This window comes from Bombus huntii, chromosome 14, assembly GCF_024542735.1.
Source record: "Bombus huntii isolate Logan2020A chromosome 14, iyBomHunt1.1, whole genome shotgun sequence".
Classification (NCBI taxonomy): Eukaryota; Metazoa; Arthropoda; class Insecta; order Hymenoptera; family Apidae; genus Bombus; species Bombus huntii.
This window is the reverse complement of record NC_066251.1, coordinates 10,075,024-10,094,566: the sequence shown is the minus strand read 5'-3', so window position 1 is coordinate 10,094,566 and position 19,543 is coordinate 10,075,024. Positions and strand designations below refer to the sequence as shown.

The 19,543-nt window shown below is 37.3% G+C and overlaps 1 protein-coding gene and 1 long non-coding RNA gene across 12 annotated transcripts in view; one reads left to right on the top strand and one right to left on the bottom strand.

The window, feature by feature from the left end:
• The window catches only part of LOC126872846 (uncharacterized), a 43,528-nt gene extending 39,958 nt beyond the window's left edge, over window positions 1–3,570 (top strand). Inside the window, exon 3 of the long non-coding RNA XR_007692222.1 lies at window positions 3,256–3,570. This is a non-coding gene — a long non-coding RNA (uncharacterized LOC126872846). The remainder of the gene's footprint in view (window positions 1–3,255) is intronic.
• Window positions 1–19,543, bottom strand: part of LOC126872833 (zwei Ig domain protein zig-8-like) — a 444,324-nt gene that overhangs the window by 7,225 nt on the left and 417,556 nt on the right. The gene's annotated exons all lie outside the window — the stretch shown is intronic.

Sequence of the window (19,543 nt, the reverse complement as noted above, 5' to 3'; positions counted from 1 at the left end):
AAACGAGTACAAAATTCACAGGGATATAAAGCCACGGTGGCTTAATTTCTGAGATATTTCCGTCCCGTTTTGAACTATCTTTAACGATATAAAAGAAACTTTTATTTTCAAATTGTAACTTTTCTCTTTCTTTGTTACTTACTTATGTGATAGCTCCACGTTTGTGTAATAATTCAGACACGTTCACGGTAATAATTCTTACAAGATAAAAATATACAGAATATGCAGAGTAAAGTACTCAATGATAACATCTCGTAGCTAAAACTGATCTCTATTTAAGTTCTATCTTTCATTCCCTCCAATATTAGACGTATGCAAAAGTTTCAAGCCCTTTTATCAATTTTACATTTTCAACCACATCACTTTCAATGCATTACAAATTGATGGTCAAAACACTTGGTACGATTTTCTGTCAACTTTCAGATTTCTTTCTCTTTCTCTTTCTCAGAAAGAGAGCTAAATACATCGACCGGAACTTCTCAACCCAAGTTAAAGATAGTGATTCAAGCCACATGCGGCTTAGGCGTTGTGGTCGTTGCTCATTGTGCTCACTGTGGTTTTGTGAAGCGGTCGCAAATCGATCACAAAGTTGGCGTTTCAGACAAATCAATACCAACCAAACAATTGCGCAAAAAGGTGAGAAATTGTATCGATTAAAGATAATTGTTCGTGAAAAGTTTAAAAAAAAGGCTCAAATTTTTCCATATATCTAGTTTTGCTTAAATAAAAACCATAAGTGTTGCTTACAGACGAGTGTTGCCATATTACCATAGAAAAATGAAAAAAAAAGAAAAAAAATAAAATATGCATATCAAAGCGAGGAACTGCACCACATTCTCCACTAGAATCGTATCCTTGATTAATTTCTCGCTAATTACAGCAAGCTAGAACGACGTTCGTTGACGGGATAAACCAGAGAATTACTGCTATCAGCTATAGGAGTACCATGATGTATACCAGATTAGATGTCCATTTCGTATAGGCAATTAGATAGTAATTGCATGCAGCAGGCTTCACTGTACCGCAGATGATACCAGCAACAGGAGGAACAAGAGCCACTTGTTTCAATTATGAAGAAATATTACTTAATTTCCTGCCGCTATTCCCTATATAAGATATTATTTCACTATATAGAATATTATCTCAGGATCATTGTATATAGGATCACTGTATATTATTATCAGGATTTAGTAGCTTGTTATCATTTTTCGTCGTTATTACCTCGATAGTCATCTTCCAGAAACGCTTATGGTAATCTTCAGTTCAATAAATTCTGCATTCGCTCGGCCAATCTGATTCGAGTCGAAAGAGATTTCCGGTTAAAATTCAAAGTAAAATTTGTTCGTGATATATTCTTGACCGAGTTTCTCAATAGGTTTATCTACAAAAGTTACTTGAATAAGTATCTAAAAGTAAAATTTCAATGCGTAAATGGTATATATTTAGCATTGTAATTAGCAAGCATAAAATCGATATATTACGCGAAATAAAATGACAAATCAACTATATTTCAGTCATTATGTCGTGTTACACGTACGTCACGCGCGTTAGTTGTCGTTTATAGGTTGCACGATGCTTTACTAATATTTAGACTGTAGATTTCACTTGTATAAATGAACGTAATAACCGTTGACATGGAATTATTGATCGCGTTGACTGAAATAATGAATTAAACGTTGATTTCAGTTTACAGTTTACGTTAGTAAATGAAACTTCTTTCGATTCAGAGTTTCATTTGTATGTTTCTTTTCGTGTGAAATAATATTACCTTCTTTTTATATTTGTAATTCGACTACAATACGTGGCTCGAACATCACTATCAAGATATATTTCACAGATCTGCTAATAAAATCTCGACCGTGAAGCACGTGCGATTCTATAGGAGAATCAGAGAAAAATAGATTTCACAGAGAGTTAAAACGCGCGGCAAGGATTTGTCAATTGGTAGCAGCGCGTCCGATTATATTCGGTCGCCTGTTCTAATGGACGCCAAAAGCCCATCTAACCTGTGCCTCCATCATTGATAATAGAATATTTAATCATTTCGACAGGCCGGTGAAATCGCGTCGAAACTACGTGAGTCTCGTACCGAATGCTTTTAATTGCACGACGTTAACTAATTATATTTCGAACGGTGCCCGGTCCCGTAACGATCCACATTCCCGGCACGAGTATTCCGGCTGGAAGCGTCGAATTACTCGTATGATGTCTGCCCGACGCAATTCCATAATTGACCGTCTAATCGATGCTCTAATTCCTGTTCTGTCGTGACGGTTTAAAGGGCTCCCGTCGCCCTACGCAATTGACGGCCAGCCCGATTAACGTTCCGTGTCTTAAGTCCCATTGAGAAAGGGAATTTACGTTGCTGACGAGATGACATGACATTCAAGTTACGCGTCGTGATAATGAAATAGCTCGTGGAAGATTGATTTCACTGGGTTAGAAAAAATCATCGTCGACAGATGATATATAGTCTTGAATGTAGACTTGAAAAGAGGGATTCGTATTTGGGACAGGATTCTGAGATTTTGGGAGTCGATTTGAACAATAGCGTTGGAATTACTCTCGCAATTGAACCTTTCAGAAGACAAACTCGTCAGTCTTATCATCCAGTTACACGATTAACCTTCAATTTTCAAAAAACCAAAACTCAAATAACAAGGCAAACGAATTAATTCTTAAGCTTCCATCGAATCTTTCTTCACGAACTTGACATGATGCTTACGAAATTTTGAATGACTTATATCAATTATTCCAAGTTTATAGCGAAACGTAAAACTCAGTACTTTACGTTATTTGTTGCTGTAATTATACTAATTAGTAGCTCTGCTAATTGCAGAATAATTTAACGAGCAAGTCGCGTGTGGAAATAAAATAAAACGTTGATTAAAGCTAAATCAATAATGTCGACTAGTTTCTTCCCTTGCATCATTTCCTGAGAACTTTTAATAAACTTTATCTTTTTCTTTTAGAGAACTAAGATTTATATTTTTTTCTACGATTGTATACATTTGCACTTCTGAAATATCATATACCGTGGTCCTACATAATTTCGTGATATAATCGAAGTCATTCTCTTGTTATCAAAATTTTCTGTTTTTAAAATTTTGTTCTTCTTAATTAACTACATTACGTAGGATCATATTTCTTTAATCGCTAAATAACATCAAATTAAGAAATTCGTCAAAAATGCACTCATTATGTTCTTGTTTAACAATCTTCGTTCCTAACGTTATCTCGATCGTTTCTTTCCAGAAGCAGATTGTTCGAAGAACCAAAATCGTCAAAGCTCTGTTTAGAACGTATTAGCCGTGAGTCAGTAGCGCGATATTTTCGCTGGAAATTACCAGGTAAAGGGATGCAGCTTGTTACGGAACACTGGGAAAGCTCGTCACGAGGCCGGCCACGTCACGTAAATCGTATTGCGCGTGATGTGCAACAACAAGTAAGGTGTATGACGGGCTGAAATTAGTAGCGAAAGCAAGCCTTGGCACTGCGCCGAAAATACATGGCAATTTTATTTCGGCGCGCCATGGGAGACAGGAAAAAAGAGAGCCGACCAACACCATAGTAAGTGATAAATCACGAACCATGGCCGTTAAATAATAAATCAAAGCTATGCTTGCAAAGGTTCGCGAAATTAGCAGAGATTTCGGAGACTTTTGTAGCGCGATAATTCCCAAGTATAATAATCAACAAATTCAATTTACAATCTTATTGTGTACTAATATTTCGATAAAGAATTTTCAGAATTAGGAACAAAAGTTTCATTAGCATATTTTACGTAGCAAGACTCGCACATTCATGACATTCTCGACTTTTTTTATAATAGCCAATGAATTATAACAGCTAATAAGTTCAATTTACATTTGATTAGCCACGAATATTTCGATGAATAATTTTTTGAAACAGCAACAAAAGTTCCATTACTACATTTTGCCTAGCAAGACAGTCATATACTTTTCTAGTTCGTCTCATTTTCATGAGCGTTCCACGCCCTTTATCGCTATACCTGTTTTTACCGCTCCTATTTTTTCCCCAAAGCAGTTAATTCGTATCCAGAGTTTCTACATTGAACAACGAAAGGATGAGAATTCGAAGGAACAGCATTCGTCGAGCAGTAGAAATAGTTGGTAACAACGTTCTTTGACTTCGTGGCTGTTATGAATATTTGAATATTTATCTTTCGCGGCGTCCGCTGCATTCATAGAGCATGGTACACAGATGCATTTATACACTTTGCTTGAGATAATTACCGTTTGAAATGAGTCCGCAACTCATTTCTACGGATTGAGTAAGAAAAGCAATTTTCGATAGCGAAGGATCGCACCAGGTTTATCGAGATTGCGTATCGGTTTCCGCCTCGGATGTCGACCGATTCTTTGTTTCTTTTGTCCAGCACATGATATTATATTGTAGTATCGTGGACGAAAGGCCTAAGAGACATCGGGCGAACTATAAACAATGTCGCGAGAAAGCCGAAGTGCCGACGGGCCCAATAATGTATCGTCGGTCCTTCAATCGAATAGTTTCGCGGAAAAGGTCTGCGTGGTCCCGGCCACGAGCGGTTGCGGAACACGTGCGTGGTAGGGCTAAGACAAAAGACAAAGGGATGCTAAGGACAAAGACGAATTAACAGTATCAGTTGAGAAGTCAGAGAGTGTAAATCGAGAAGTCAAGGAATGCGAATTGCGTTGTCGAGAGAGTGTGGTCTGCGTGAGAGAGAGCGTTGGATCCGTGGTGACGAGAGTTGCAAATCAACTATCTAGTTGTTTTAATTATAATACGTTATTGTGATTAGTTCACGTTAAACAATCATCGTTTCCTGTTTAACCAACATCTGTTTAATCCATTTATTGTAAATAAACTAATTGTAGTAAAGATCCTACAGTATGTTTTACACAAAACATCTCGAAACTTTTTTGGCAATGTAATTCGGTAATGAAAAATGACCGTCACGATTTTATCGGTAAAACGTGAAACAAATCTGTAGATGTTAAAGGATATTCTGATAAAGAAATTCTTCATTGGAAAATAAGAGTATATGGATTTAACTATGCATTTAATGTTTTTTGGTGGAAACAGGCATTGAATATTTTCAAAATAGCAGGGAAATAACGGGTAAACCCTTTAATTCGTTGAGCCGGTAACGCTTTATTTAAGAAATCGCATGTGGCGTGTCTCTGTCTAGCCATCAAAGAAATCTAATTCTCTCTATTCGCCTGCTCTCTAATTTTTCTCTCGTTAATGGTCCGAATTAAATGAATTCAAATACCCCTTTAACAAATACAATTACCGGTAATTCGTCGAAGATAATTATCTCCCTGCCCCCTGACCACTCCCCTACTCGCGTTTTCGAGTGGAAAAAGGCCAAAAGATAAAGGGGCGGAGGCTGAGAAAAATAGTCGGGGGCATAGAGGAAGGGAGAGTGAAGTACAGAGATAACCAGCAAGTACGTAGATAGGGTGAAACTAAAAGAACGGAAGGCAATGATATATAGGGAGTAACAAATGATAAGGGAGCCACTTATGGGAAAGAAAATTGTCTATGACTTACGATATCCTTCTATATTTGTGTCTCTATGTAAGAACGTTTAATAGTTGTTGTCTGATTTGTATCTGGTACAGTAAATTTCATTGCTTTCCTTTATTTTATTTCGATTAATTTTCTTCTATATTATTATATCTTTTAATATAACCAGTAGAAAAATCATTAATTTTTAATAGATATTTTAACTTTTACTTTGTAAAAGCTGTCGTACGAAAGATACATATGTACGTGCTGCGAGGAATGTATTTTATGGATGCAAGTACAGAAGTAATTCCTTACGTCGTCCCTTGTTTTTTATACGTCATGTTTTTCAAAATAAAAGAATCAATTCGTAAACGTAAAGATTTTTATTGTTACAAATAATGCGGTAAAAGTGAAAAAGAAAGGGGCGAGTATCTACAAATGTTAATAAGAGATAAAAATGAAAGATTCCTACGAAGAACGATACACGATAGTGGCGTATGAGTAGCGGCGATCTCGTTAGTCACCTTAATTAAGTGTAATTCATCAGGAAACGTACACAGTTTGTAGAAGGGCGAATTTTTCGCCTCGAAACGAAGAAGAGAGCTAGAAGTCGATTCGTCTTCATTAATTACTCGTGGCGTGTGATAGTCTCGGCCTGTGAAGTCGTGACTGCTGCATTATTTCGCGGATGCATCAAAGTCGTCACGTTTCGCTACTAAATTAATTCGAGCAAGATCAAGCAGCTTCCTGTCGAAGATTAGCTGATAACTAGCGGTGGAGCCGCTACAAACAAAGCATTTTCAATTCTGATGGCTTTTTAAGTCACACACATACATACGCGATGACTACACTATAAATTCATATGCGTGTGCGAAGAGAATTTGTAAACAGAGAAACTCGTTATTGAAGATAGTAACTGAAGCCATATACGAACGTTCAAAAAATCGACAATTATTGCCGCTACATTATTACGTCGAACGATAAACGAGGAAATATTGTATATTCTATGTGCAACGAGAAAGAATATTAAAAAGCTATAGAAAGACCGAATGTCTGTGTGGTGCGATTAAAACATCGTAATCAATTTAATCGCATATATTAAATCGTAATATTTAAATCATATATTTAAAGAATTAAGAAAAGGAAAATAGAAAATAAGGAACGAAGAAGTTGCGTTGGAAATTCGTGCAGATTCGTTGACAGTTCGAAGTTACGTGGAAATGGTGAAATCGGCAGCCCTTTTTCAGGATTCAACGACGCGTGATAACCAAAAGCCGTACTCCTTTTCGTGGAAAACCTTTGCCTTTGACCGGCTGCTACGAAATCAATGGCGGATCAAAGAACGTTCGGCTGCTCTTATGACTCAATAGGACTATTCCAAAAGGACCACCTTCGCGGATGTATGACAGGGTGACTTTTCAAAAAGCTGCTGATTCGCGAAAATAGTTGAAACCCTGAGCGAGCGATTTCTCTTGCAAAGTAAAGGGGAACATTTGTATTGAATATGCTTCAAGAATGAATATCAGGAAATTATGATTTGTTGACAATTCGGTATATTCGAAGTTTTGCTTTGGTACCGCTTTCAGGAATCTGCAAAGATACGAGGTTTTGAAGCTACTAGTACAGTAGAAATCTCGTTATGTGGACTCCACTTATTTCCTAATAGCAGCGATGAAAAATATCTTTAAAATGACTTCCACAAGTGCCGATAGATATTCGTGTGATTTTCCTACGCGCATTTAAATTTGGCAAAGGTGGTTTGAAAGTCTCTGTTTAAGTTCTATTACTTATTCGTGAAAACATGAATTTACCGAAACATCCACGCTGTATTAACACTTTGACTGCCACGCAGAAATCACACGTTTCGCTCAAGATGCCACGGGAGTATTTTTATTATACAAAGCATATAATGGCAAAATAATGATAAATTGATGATGTAAGCAACATTCTTCCCCAATGGACCGTTTATCTTATTGGTGGTCACGGGTGACCATCGTGGCGCCTTGGTAACAGTTGATAGCAACATATTATAGCAAGGCTTCGTTTATTTCAACAAATCATTCGCATTCGTTATTTCGTCGTAAGCAAAACGTCCAGAATATATTGTTGAAACATATAGAAGATATTAGTAAACAGTATTTGCTCATTCTATATACAATAGTAAGGTTTGTGTACACTTCTAACTTCAATTATATGATTATAAAGCAGCATTTACGATTACTTTCTAAGATGTGTTTATAATAATATTCGTAGATTACCCCTCAAAGATATGGATGCAAACACAGTGCACCGTTAGATGCAAGATTTGTTCTCATTTCTTTTTATTGATGTTCTAATAAAAATGTTTAATTGTTCAATGTATTTATCGGTTATATTCAAAATGCCCTAACTGCCAATTTTCATACAATTTTTACAATTGTAAAAAGTTCAAGCGCTCCGGTCACCAATGACCACCGTGGCGTTACAGGAGAAACCGTGGTAGGTCATATATGACCAACGTGGCAGTCAAAGTGTTAATTTGAAAGAGTATCGACAAAACACATGCCACAAAATAAATGCCGCAATTTTAGCTTCGAACTGAAAGTTTCGGTGATTTAAACGAAACGCTTCTCGCGAAATTAGATCAAGCTTGCAATATCACTCGCTGGCATAGTCCATTTTATCTTCATAAATCAATCAATCGGAAGCGATAGCAGCATCGCTGCTGAAACGTCGCTGGAAATTTCTCGTCGATCCACCGGCAAGCAACAAGCCGGATAATCCGGCTGTTTTTCGGTCGATCGAGCCGCGTTAATTACAACCGTGTATCACAAGATTACACGCAGCTTTTCGATACGAACGACGTACCGTTTCTCGCAAACTTCCATTCGTCAGAGATCTCGTACCTTACGTGCTTTTGACAATTTCTCTGTAGCCACTCGAAAAACCTGACGTTTCGAAGACACTTTACGACTAGTTTTGCCTCTATTCGTCGAGAATTCGGGACAATTCGTTCCTAGTTTACGATTTAACGACAGTTTGTGGTCAGTAAATGATATTCGGAAGTGTAATCTGCGTTACTGTCTTGCAATTTCTTGTTTCTGGGAAGTTGTTAATGAGAGTTGATGAGAATTTTAGCTCGTTCTGGATAGTAAGTGGAAAATGATATTCCGCATGACCGTTTCGCGGTGTCCTTACCCGTTAACTTTTGGCTGACTGTTTCATTCAGCTACGTGGATGAACGAAACACGGATATTTGGAACTATTGTTGGGTTCTTCGAACTTTGAACTTGACTTGTTAATTTTTCCCATTAGTCACATTAAAGTATAAAATATTTCAGTTTTGTACTATGTGTGTGCTCAATATTCAACTGTTCTCCTTCTTTGAGACAACTCCGGAATTCAGATCCGATTTTTCCGCTGTTTAAATAGACGCAATGTTCCGACATTGACTCAAACGGACACTTAAGGCCCGTAAGAAGTGTTAAGTCGTAAAACTCGCGACAATTTCTGTTAGCTTCAAGAAAGAGAGAGAGAGAGAGAGAGAGAGAGCTAAGAGGTGCTGGGTTCCTTGGTAAGTCTCGGAGTAAACGTCGTGACGGCGTCCTTTCCCGAAGATGTCGGTCGAAAGTTTTCCAGTTCCAACGGAGCGACATTTAAATGGTTTGTAAGAACGCGAAACTCTGCGAGCAGTGTGCAATTATTAGAGTGAGAGAGCGGGCGAGTTCCCTATCGCCAAATTCAACAGTTTAAGAGCCGCTGGCGAATTGAAATCCGCGAATTCGCCGAGTCATTTCAGTTTGCGAACCCACGCTTTCTGGCCATGATTCAGAACATGCTTTTGATACAATACAACACCGCCTTTGGGGAGATACGTTTCGTCTGCCATTGGAAACTAGGCCAGCCGAGCACCTCTGCGAAAGGGCCGCTGGAAGGTTCCTTATTTAAATTAATAGAGGGAACAAATGGATCATTCGAATCGCTGCGTTAATCACATACAATGGAATTGTTATATTGAAAATTTAATATATAGTAGATATGTTATACGATACATTTTAATTCAAGAAAAACAATAGTGTTGTTGCATATTGATGACATGTCTATTGCCATTCATAACTGTTCCGACACTTTTTAGCGAATTTGTCTTAACAGTATATGAATCTCCATTAGGTCTTAATTTATTTTTAATTAATTTATATACGTACTCGTGAGTAAATGTATCGAGAATCATAATGTCAATCGTATAGTCTGCAATGTATTTCGTGCTTTCTTGATTAAACTTTATTTATTAAATCGGAAGATTTAGTGAGTGACATTAACAGCATTGTTATTTTATTTCTTTCATATTCTATGAATTGTCTTAAAGAAAATGATTTATAATTAAAGATAATCATTTATATAAAACTAACGCATTAATGCATGATAATGTTATAAACAGTAAAGCATAATAATAAAGTTAGAAAAACATTCACCTCGCTTCGAGATTTTTGCTCCTTCTCCAGTTTACCATATAATTTAACTTCAATTAAATTCAGAGTAGGGACTATTATGTTTCGTGCATTTAATTTAGCACGACGTTAGAATTGTCCCCCTTTCCCTCGATTTATCGTGTTAAACATTTTCATCGAAATTAAATTACCTTTTGCATTTTAAACGCAAATCGATCATTTAAAATCAACCCCTTTTCTACCTTAACAATTTCAATCGCCGACAAAATGCATCGCTATCGAGCGCAAACACCGCGTAGCCGCTTTTAAAATGAACTTAACTTAATCACGTTAATGCAAGAAAAATACTCCATTGGAAAAATAAATTTATTCTCTCCATCGGTGCTACACTTTGCCCTTCGTCTTTCACTTTCTGACTGGTTGGAATTCAAGTCATCCGTTCTTTTATCCTTCGCTGCAAACCTTTCAATTCGTTAATTAATCTATAACCTATAACACTTTTCAACAATGTCCAATATCGCTAAAAACGAATATAATATTTATATTAATTAAACTACGGATTTTTATGCATTTATGGAAAATGTAAACCATCCAAAGTGGAATATTTGTTACAACTTTTACCAGATGAAACGATATCTAAGTTTCATTTCTTTAGCCGTGTTCATAAAAATATAAAAACCGCCAACAATTAACCCCTTTCGTCTGCGTGTTCTTCGTCTTTATCCACTTTAATCCCATGTAAAAAAATTCCAAAACCATATCCAGTTCACTTTACGCCGTTCCATTAAAACCAGCCTTTGCTTTTCGAGTAGAGTAGTCTCTTAATTCCCCAGACTTTAATGTCTCCGGCGGAACGAAGAGGATGAAGGAAGGGAGAAAAAAAGGAAGGTGGAAGAAGACCAAGTACGCGGTCAGGCACGACCTCGACGATTCGCGGGGAAGAAGCCTCATCCTACTAGACGAGATGATTTCCTTTGAGAGACGAGATTTCTTAAGCCCCTCTGTTATTGTCTTCATTTTTATTCTTCGCCTATCGCATCGTCTTGCCGCAGCGACAATCAAAGGGAAGCTGGTATCGCTTGCATTTTTTATGCAGGACGTTTGGTATCCTCACGAGATGGGCAAGGCGCGTGGCCTGTACAAGGCTGAGGGCAGCTTTTCTCTTATCACGGATGGTTTTCCCTTTTCATTCGAGCTAGAAGCTAGACCAGCTTTGGTCTAAATTTCCTCAGGTCTGAAGTTTAGACCGTGACGAACGTTCACAGGGTTTCGCGCGAAGCCGCCTTCACCGCTGCCATTCAGCACGAGCATTTTTTGTCGCACTTTTCACGGCCGAGAGGTTGATTTCGTTAAACAAACGGAAGAGAACGCGCATGCCTAGGATTTCGCCGTCTTTGATTCGTGGTTTCACGTGGTTCGGATTGTATGACGTACGTAGACTGAAGGTTCTTTGATGTTGGATAGTCGAAATACCGTATTGCGAGCTGTTCGCAAGCGTGAGATTTTTAATTTAGCTTGTTGCTGACGTTTCTTGCGAGAGCATTCGTCGTAACTGGGCCAGGGCACAGACTTTAACCCTTTGCTTTAATGAATTCGGAGAGCAGGAAATTGTACAAAAAGGCTTCATCACGGGTGATTCCAATCTTTTTCGGATATCATTGTAATCCGCGAGATATCCCGGGATATCTAAGAATTATGGCATCTCTAATAATTGGCAATGAAATAATTTCTTAGACGATTAAATCAAAACTTTCTGCGTGTTTCTTTGTGCGATATGCATAGATTGCAAAAAAGAAGGAACAAAGATGTTTGAACGAACAAGTTGTGAGAGAGATATTCTACCTCCAGTATCTAGCAATCTCTAGAAAAATGATAAATTTCTAGCTTTTTTAATCAGTGGAATTGTTTACAATTGCTTGTGCCCATTGCGAGGAAACTTTCGCGAAATGACGCAAAACCGAAACTTTTGCCCATTCTCCTCCTCGGAACTTGTTCCCTGCGCGTAACACATTTTCTAAAGAATCGCAAAGAAGCTGCAGTCTTTTTTGTTATTTTCATACAGTCGGATGGTTTTCTTGAGATAACACTAGTACTCTTTTACAATACTTGTAGACTGTATTGGTAGTCAGCAATCGAAAAAAGATAAGAAAAATATTTATTTGATAAATAGATGTATGGACTGGTTCTAAAAATTATAATCCACATTATATGTACTTATATATGCTAATCTAATAAAATTAAGTTTTTTTAAAACACACGAATTCGCTTCTTTCCGGAGAAGTTCTTTCATTTGTTTTTCTAAAAGAAACCCATCTTCTCTTTAGATTCAACTCTTTTTCTTAACGCCAGCGGTTACAAATCAACCGGACGAATACAAACTTCAAAACAACGAATTAAATATTATAACACTTTCGTAGGCGGCAAACACGTTCTGGCTGGTATTTGCACACGGCAGTCGCGTCGACACACTTTTCGCAAATATTGGACGAACGTGTGCATCGCGTTCGCGCCTACGCGATTCGCTCGAATCAACAATGCCTTATGAAAACCGTTTCATCGCGGAACTACCAGCGGCTGAACAAGCAAACGTCCACGAAACGAATAGGCGCGTCGAATATTCGACGACGAAGGTGAAGGAGACGATGGAAACGAATTTAACCGGTTTTGATTATCCAGTCGTTTTCCTTTATATTCGAAATCCCAACGTACTCTTTCCAATGAAATTATAAATTTCGCTGAAACGTCTATCTTTACGTAAAGCTGGAAACAACTTTTTAACAACGCTGATGTAGCACGCTATTGATTCTTCTATGGTTGCAACTTATAGATGAGCAATTGACGTGAAAGTGGGATCCGCTAACAGAGAATTTTTTTACGATGGAAAATAAAACGAGCGTACTAATTTTTTTGGATGAAAGGATATCGGAAAACATTTGATTATTTTAAACGCAACGAAAAGTAAAAGCAGTAGATGCAATGAAAAATGTTAACTGACCAGAGATAGCATAGGTACATTTGTTCGGTTGAAATTTTGTTCGTCGCTGCTTTGGGGACCGCGCAGGTTTCGAAGTTTTATTTCGACGATAGTTAGATTTCGAGTTTTCAATCAAATGGAGTTCACGGCTAAATCGAGTTGACGAATCCATAAGTGATAGAAAGCGTGAAAAATAAACTAGAAACTTAAATAGCTCTGAGAATTGGGAAAACTAAACTCATTTATGCGCAGAGTACCAGCAAGCAAATTTTAGACATATGAAAATCGTTTTAGTAGAGGAGGGAGCAGTATTTTATAGAAAATTAGATTTTAAATTAAATTAAATGCAATTAAAAGCTAATTTTTCAATGCAAACTATTCGAACTGTTAAAAGATGAGTTTTCTAGTTCTAATATTTCTTTATTTTTTTAGCGTAATCTCGTTTGATACTCTTATATAATCATTTTATTTCTTATTTAAAATTTCTATTCTTCTCATAGGATTAAAAATGTCTACTTAAGAATTTAGGAACATTATTTCTTACAAGCAAATAGACTTCATAAAGCAGAAAAGAAAAGAGAAAAGAAAACGGAGTTTCTCCCCCTTGCACTTGAACAAGAGAAGAAGATCTCACAATCAGTGAGGTAAAAGATTCATCGAACAAACTACATTCAATTCCGTTCGAGAAACGAAGGAACGAAAAAAGAGTGAAGCGGAACATAGAGCACAAAAGAATCGCTCGAGCGTATTCAATCAGCACGTTCAATTTCACCAACTGGTACTCACATAATTTAAGAAAACTGCAATACATCCAGCCCGTGATACGGAAACAAAGGAACAGGCAGGAGAAATAACGAACTCGATCTCTACATCGTCGCTATCTATGTCAAATAACAACGAATCTCTAGTCTAACAGATGGAGGAGCAAAAGAATAGAGAAAAGGAAAGGAAAGTGAATATTATACAAGGAAAACGTTTGATTTGCATATATACGTGGAACGAGATTCGTTGCAACGATACCAATCGAAACGAAAATCCTGCCATACAATAGGAGCAAACCTTTGTTTATTCGCGATTAATCGACGACAATTGAAATAAATATCGAAAAACTAATCAGCTTCCACGGTAAAGTAAAATAAATAACGCGCTCGATAATGCCGGATATTAGTTTTCCATTGGAGAACAGCCATCCTTTCGACTGAATTAGCTCTTCTCTCCGTGTTTCGTTAACGATGTTCCTCGACTGTTTGCTCTTCGACCTATTTTTCAGCCGCGTTTCGCGCGAATCACTTGCCCCGATACCTGGAGATATAGACTGTGTGCACGGAAAAGCGAGCCGGATGCAACAAATTACGAGGAAATTGATGGGGGAAAATCTTCGTGAAAAAGAATCACTGGCAAAAAGAAAATCTTAAATCATACGAAACGTAATGCACTTGGGAGTTTTTTAACTACCATGGGGCTAATTAATTGGTATATAAATGCTACAATAAATACAACGACGTAGGAATACTTTTTGTAATCGCTGTATATCCAGGCGTTTAGCAAGAATCTCACTGTGCTCTTCATTGTATCATAGCTCCATTTGTTTCAACTCTTCAATTGGTTCAACTGTATGCGTGTAACGACAATTCACCAATTTTCCTTGCTACCTAGATATTATTTTTTATTATTCAAAATTTACTAACACTAACATTAATTAAAATTTCCTTTTAACAAACGAAGTTCTAGTATATATTCAAACAAAAAAAGAAAAATACTTGGAGCGTGGAACAATGTGGAAAATCGTAGTTGGTAGCGCAAAAGGCAATTTCTGCTCGAAAAGCTAACATTGTATTCATTGACAAAGTTAAAGTTCGCCATGGTAATAGCACTAAAACCATAATAGTAATAACAATTGCATGAAAGTACCTAATTCATTGCACGCACCAATCACTATCGCTATTTCTTCCCAACGCTGCAACCTCTGACACAAACAACCCTTCTTTCATTTTGGTGCCAATAGTTCTGTTTAGGTGGTTTAATAGGTCATTACAACAATCAGCAGAGCAATGTTGCTACTTAAGCGCGAGCGTAATCGCGATTTGATTCATCGAAACCGCGGTTCAATCGGGCCGAACGCGTTGGGCTATTCCAGCGCAATTTTCGTTTCATTTGAAAATGGTAATACGCGTATCCACGGCGCGGGATTAGAATTCGTGGGTTACCTGTATGTTGCGCGCGACACGCGTGATGGATCTCTATACGCTATCGTCAGGGATCATCCCCGTTTCTGGTGAAACACGTCGAACCTGACTTTCCTAGTACACAGGGTGTCCATCAAACGTACGCCATCGGCAAAAAGTTTGGAAAATTTCGAAATATTCTTGAAGGATGGGTTATGGAAGAAAAACAAACCAAGAATACTCTGGTCTATAAATATTAGATTACTTGAAAGTAAACCTGATGAATAAATCGTAAATTTTGATGCATTTATGTTATATTTAATGGTGTCAAAGTGCATAGGATACACGTAATACGCAAAGATATATAAAATTCCAAAGTATAGTATACTTACTATAATATTTAGTAGGTGAAACAATTAATTGAACACATAACACGTATATTTTCATATTTTAATAAATTGAATTGTTTTTTCTGCTGTAATCCGGAATAAGAAGTCAACTCGTTCCAGTTGTTGCAGCACGGAACGTTTTACATTTATAAAATATATTTTAAACATGTATATTTTATGCCAGGCAAATCGCTTCGTATTAAAATAACGAAGCGATTGGACAGAACATTCCAAACCGTAGTAATCATATTTTTAACGTCCAATGATATTAAACTTCCCAGAATGGAAGTATAAAATTTAATTACATACTCCGAAATAACCCAGAAAATTATATTTCGTAATCCGTGGTTTTCAACGATGCACCAGTCGAGAAGGTTATCTTTTTAATTTGCCATTGAAAATGTTAAATCGCAGGTTAAATCAGAGTTAAATCACATTCGACTAATAATAATCCAGAGGGAAATTTAACAGAACTCGTAAATAAAATTAAACGGCCGATCCTCGTCTTCTTCCGTGTTCCTTTTCAAAGCAAATTAACAATTAATTAAAACACGGCGTAAAAAACAATTGTACGACATTTTCTCTGGAAATAAATTTTAGCCAAAAAAAAAACTCGAGCAATCTGCTACTGAATACTAAATGCAATTGAAGCTATGAATTGCAAAATAGTAGGAATCCACTTTTTGACGCATGATTTATCGTTATGACGCTTTTTCGTTCACTCAAACCTATCTAACAACCGGACTATTTACACAAATTCATATCTTTATGAATACAGCTGAAGAAACTGTATTCTCGCTCCAAATACCACAGCAAATATTATATTCTATCCAACATTTTTGTCTTGCTTTTCCACGTAGAATCATCCTATTACCGATTATACCGTGATTGTTGAGACACCCTGTATACACAATATACACATTCGTGACCACATTCGTGATTATCGCTGTAAAGATGTCGCCGTATATTTATGACCGAATTAACCCACGGAAGTACCAAGTGCACTGGTATAAATGTGCTGGTATAAATACACGACGACGGTTTATACAAAATCGGCTTGTCGGCAGAAATGGAGTTTTGCGAGAGTAGAGAGGATTGTAATTTATGGACGTAAGGGTTGGTTAAACGTTGATTTGACAATCGTGAAATCGAAAGGTGCACTTTGACAAGCATAATGCGAATTCGAAACACTTGTAATCTGCTTGAAATTTCTTGGCACGTGTGTAATTTCCTTTTTTGAACGCAAACAACGGAACGTATGAACCTGTGTGAGGTATCAAAATTGTATAGATCTACATAAAACTCATGATCTATTCTTCAAAAGAAGGATTCAATTTTCTTGCATTAGTATTTCCAATTTATTCAACAATTTTTATTCGATTCAGAAGAAGAAGCGTTACTGCATCGTGTTGAATTACGCGATATCTCTGTTGAATTCGAAAAAAATACTTTTACAAACGCTTTAAAATGTCCATTGAACTATCAAACAAATTAGCGTTTAATTAAATTTTCATTACTTCTACCTAATAAAATCCAATAAAATCATGGTACAGCAAATATTAAAGGTCGTCAGCGTGAAACCGTTTCCGTTGAACGACAACTCGTCGACGTCGAAGAAGCGTGCGCAGACTTCCGACAACGTCTCCGGAGATGCCGGAAATTAAGTTGGCCAGCGAATTATGCAAATACGGATGATCGGTCGAGGTAACTGAAGGAACGGTATTGTCGTATCACGATCACACAGACAAGCTATGGAGCTCGGCGACCGATCCATGGTATTTGAAATTGAAATAGAATGTTCCAGCTTTTAATTAATGCTAACGGCCGTTCGTGCGCGTGTGCACACGTGTTGGATGGCTTTTCTTTTCACTTTTCGTCAATTAATTTCGCATCGACGCGACGCTCCGACGATATTTCATTGTCTCTTTCTTTCTGCTGGTTCGCGCCTCGTGCGTCCAATTAACACGTCTTCGGTTAATTATGCGTTCCGCTGCGAGGACACTGACACGGCCGGAATTTGGAGCACGATTTTCTGGAATTCGAACATGATGATTCGATTCGCGTTTGATTCTGAGGCCGTTTGAACCTATGTGAGGATTAGATTCGTTCGGTTTCATTCCTTCATTCGATTTTTATATTACGATATAACGTAAATTACGATATATGTATCATTTATATCGTTAAATTTAGATTTATATTGTTCAATCGAATTCTTTAGACAACGCATATGCAGCAGAGATGGACGAATATCGCAGCATAATGGCACACAGGCTAGAGTTTCTACTTTTGAAAATCATTTCTTCCTCTCTCTTTAACGCAACTATTCAGGTTGCAATTTTATTAAAGCAAAGGATTTAAAAATAGAAACTTTCATATTACAATACGTGTAATAATATATCATAACAGTATGAAATTTTCTAATTTATCGCTGTTATATAATACTTTTAACCCCCGTTTACTTCTCCAGTTAACGTGCTTCAACTTCTTTTTCCAACGTTCTTCGTTAAATGAAATTCTCAATTACCTGAAAAGCTTCGTTCTCTATAAACGAACATACGTGTTCCTTCGCAAAGAATCGATCGTTCATTATCGCAGCAACGTACATAGTTACCCCTAACTCGCCTCCGTCTCTCAACTACCAAAGAACTTTTAAAAGTAAAGTGGTAAGAACACAACAGAAAGAGGAGCCTTCCGTCGTGGCACTACATACGTCTAATCTTCTACGGGTAGCTTTGTAACTTGCAATTTTCTCCTACTCTGTAACCGCTTTCCCTATCACGTATTGTTCTTTCCACCTACTTAGCGGTTTGCCTCTTTCTGCCCCTGTCACTTTCAATCTTTATCTTCCTAGTTACGTTAGATTCGGTCGTAATTGCACGTATAACATTTTAAATTATTAAATCTTAGGCTAGTGTCGCACATGAAACGGCCGATTTAAAAATCTTGAAAATTACAAAACTTTTTTATCAACACTTTCTTATGTAGTTTTATGCAGTTTTTTATGTAGTTCTTTATGTAGCTTTTTATGTAGTTTTTTATATAGTTGCACCAATTCCTTGGCTAAACAATGAAACCTTCGTTCCACTTATTAATCCAACTAACAAACAATCGTATCCGATTCAATGAAAGGGATATAATCCATCCGACATACCACAAGCTAAACAGAGTTACGTTATTCGACTACATAATCGACAAAGAATAGGAGAAGAAGAATAGAAGAAGAAACGGGCCAATAAGCCAAAAGTAGGAATACGTATTTATACAGTGTCGTTAGAATCTTCTTGTGAAGAAAGGAAATTTCTAGTAAGTCTGTAGAAAGAAGCTGATATTGTCGGCTGATGAAAAGAAGTCGGATTCACGAGTCTTTCGGCCTAATACGATCGAGATTCCAGCTGATGCAAGGGCCTTCCATGCAGACTTTGCGGAAGTGCGAGCGCTACGCGTTTACGTTACTTTCCTGTAGCTACGTGCCCGGCTTGCCGCTTGTCTACTTGGTCCTGATTTGATTTCGATACCCAACCGCGATCCCGTGGGAATTCGCCGTTTCCTCGCCGTGGAAAATCAGCCAGGGAAGAAGTTTCCCGGACTAGCCTTCGAATTACGAAAGCGTTCTCCGTGCTTTCCGCGTGTCTCGACGGAATCGCCTGATCGAATATCAGAATCTTCCTTTTTTTCTTCGTTTCTATTGTTTCTTTCGATTAAGATGGCTGGGATATTAGTTTCCGTTACTCTTTCCTTATTTAGTTCACGTTGGATACTGAATTTTACAAATAGCGGGATTCAACTTTGCTGCCTTCTTTCATCCCCTTTTAACCGAATTGTATTTCTCTATTTGTATGGGGATGATTGGTTGGTTACGGAGTGATTAATTGATTACATAAAGATGTCGATACCGTAACTTAACAATATCAAGGTACTAGTCTCTGTAGAAAAATGATATGTGTGTGTCATTAAAAATGTTAATTTTCAATTATATTATAATTCTTTTCCTCTTTCTCTCTTTCTCTAACATACAATTGAAATATTTGCTTAGCATCCAATTTTACTATTCGCTGATGCTACAAGTTGCGCTAT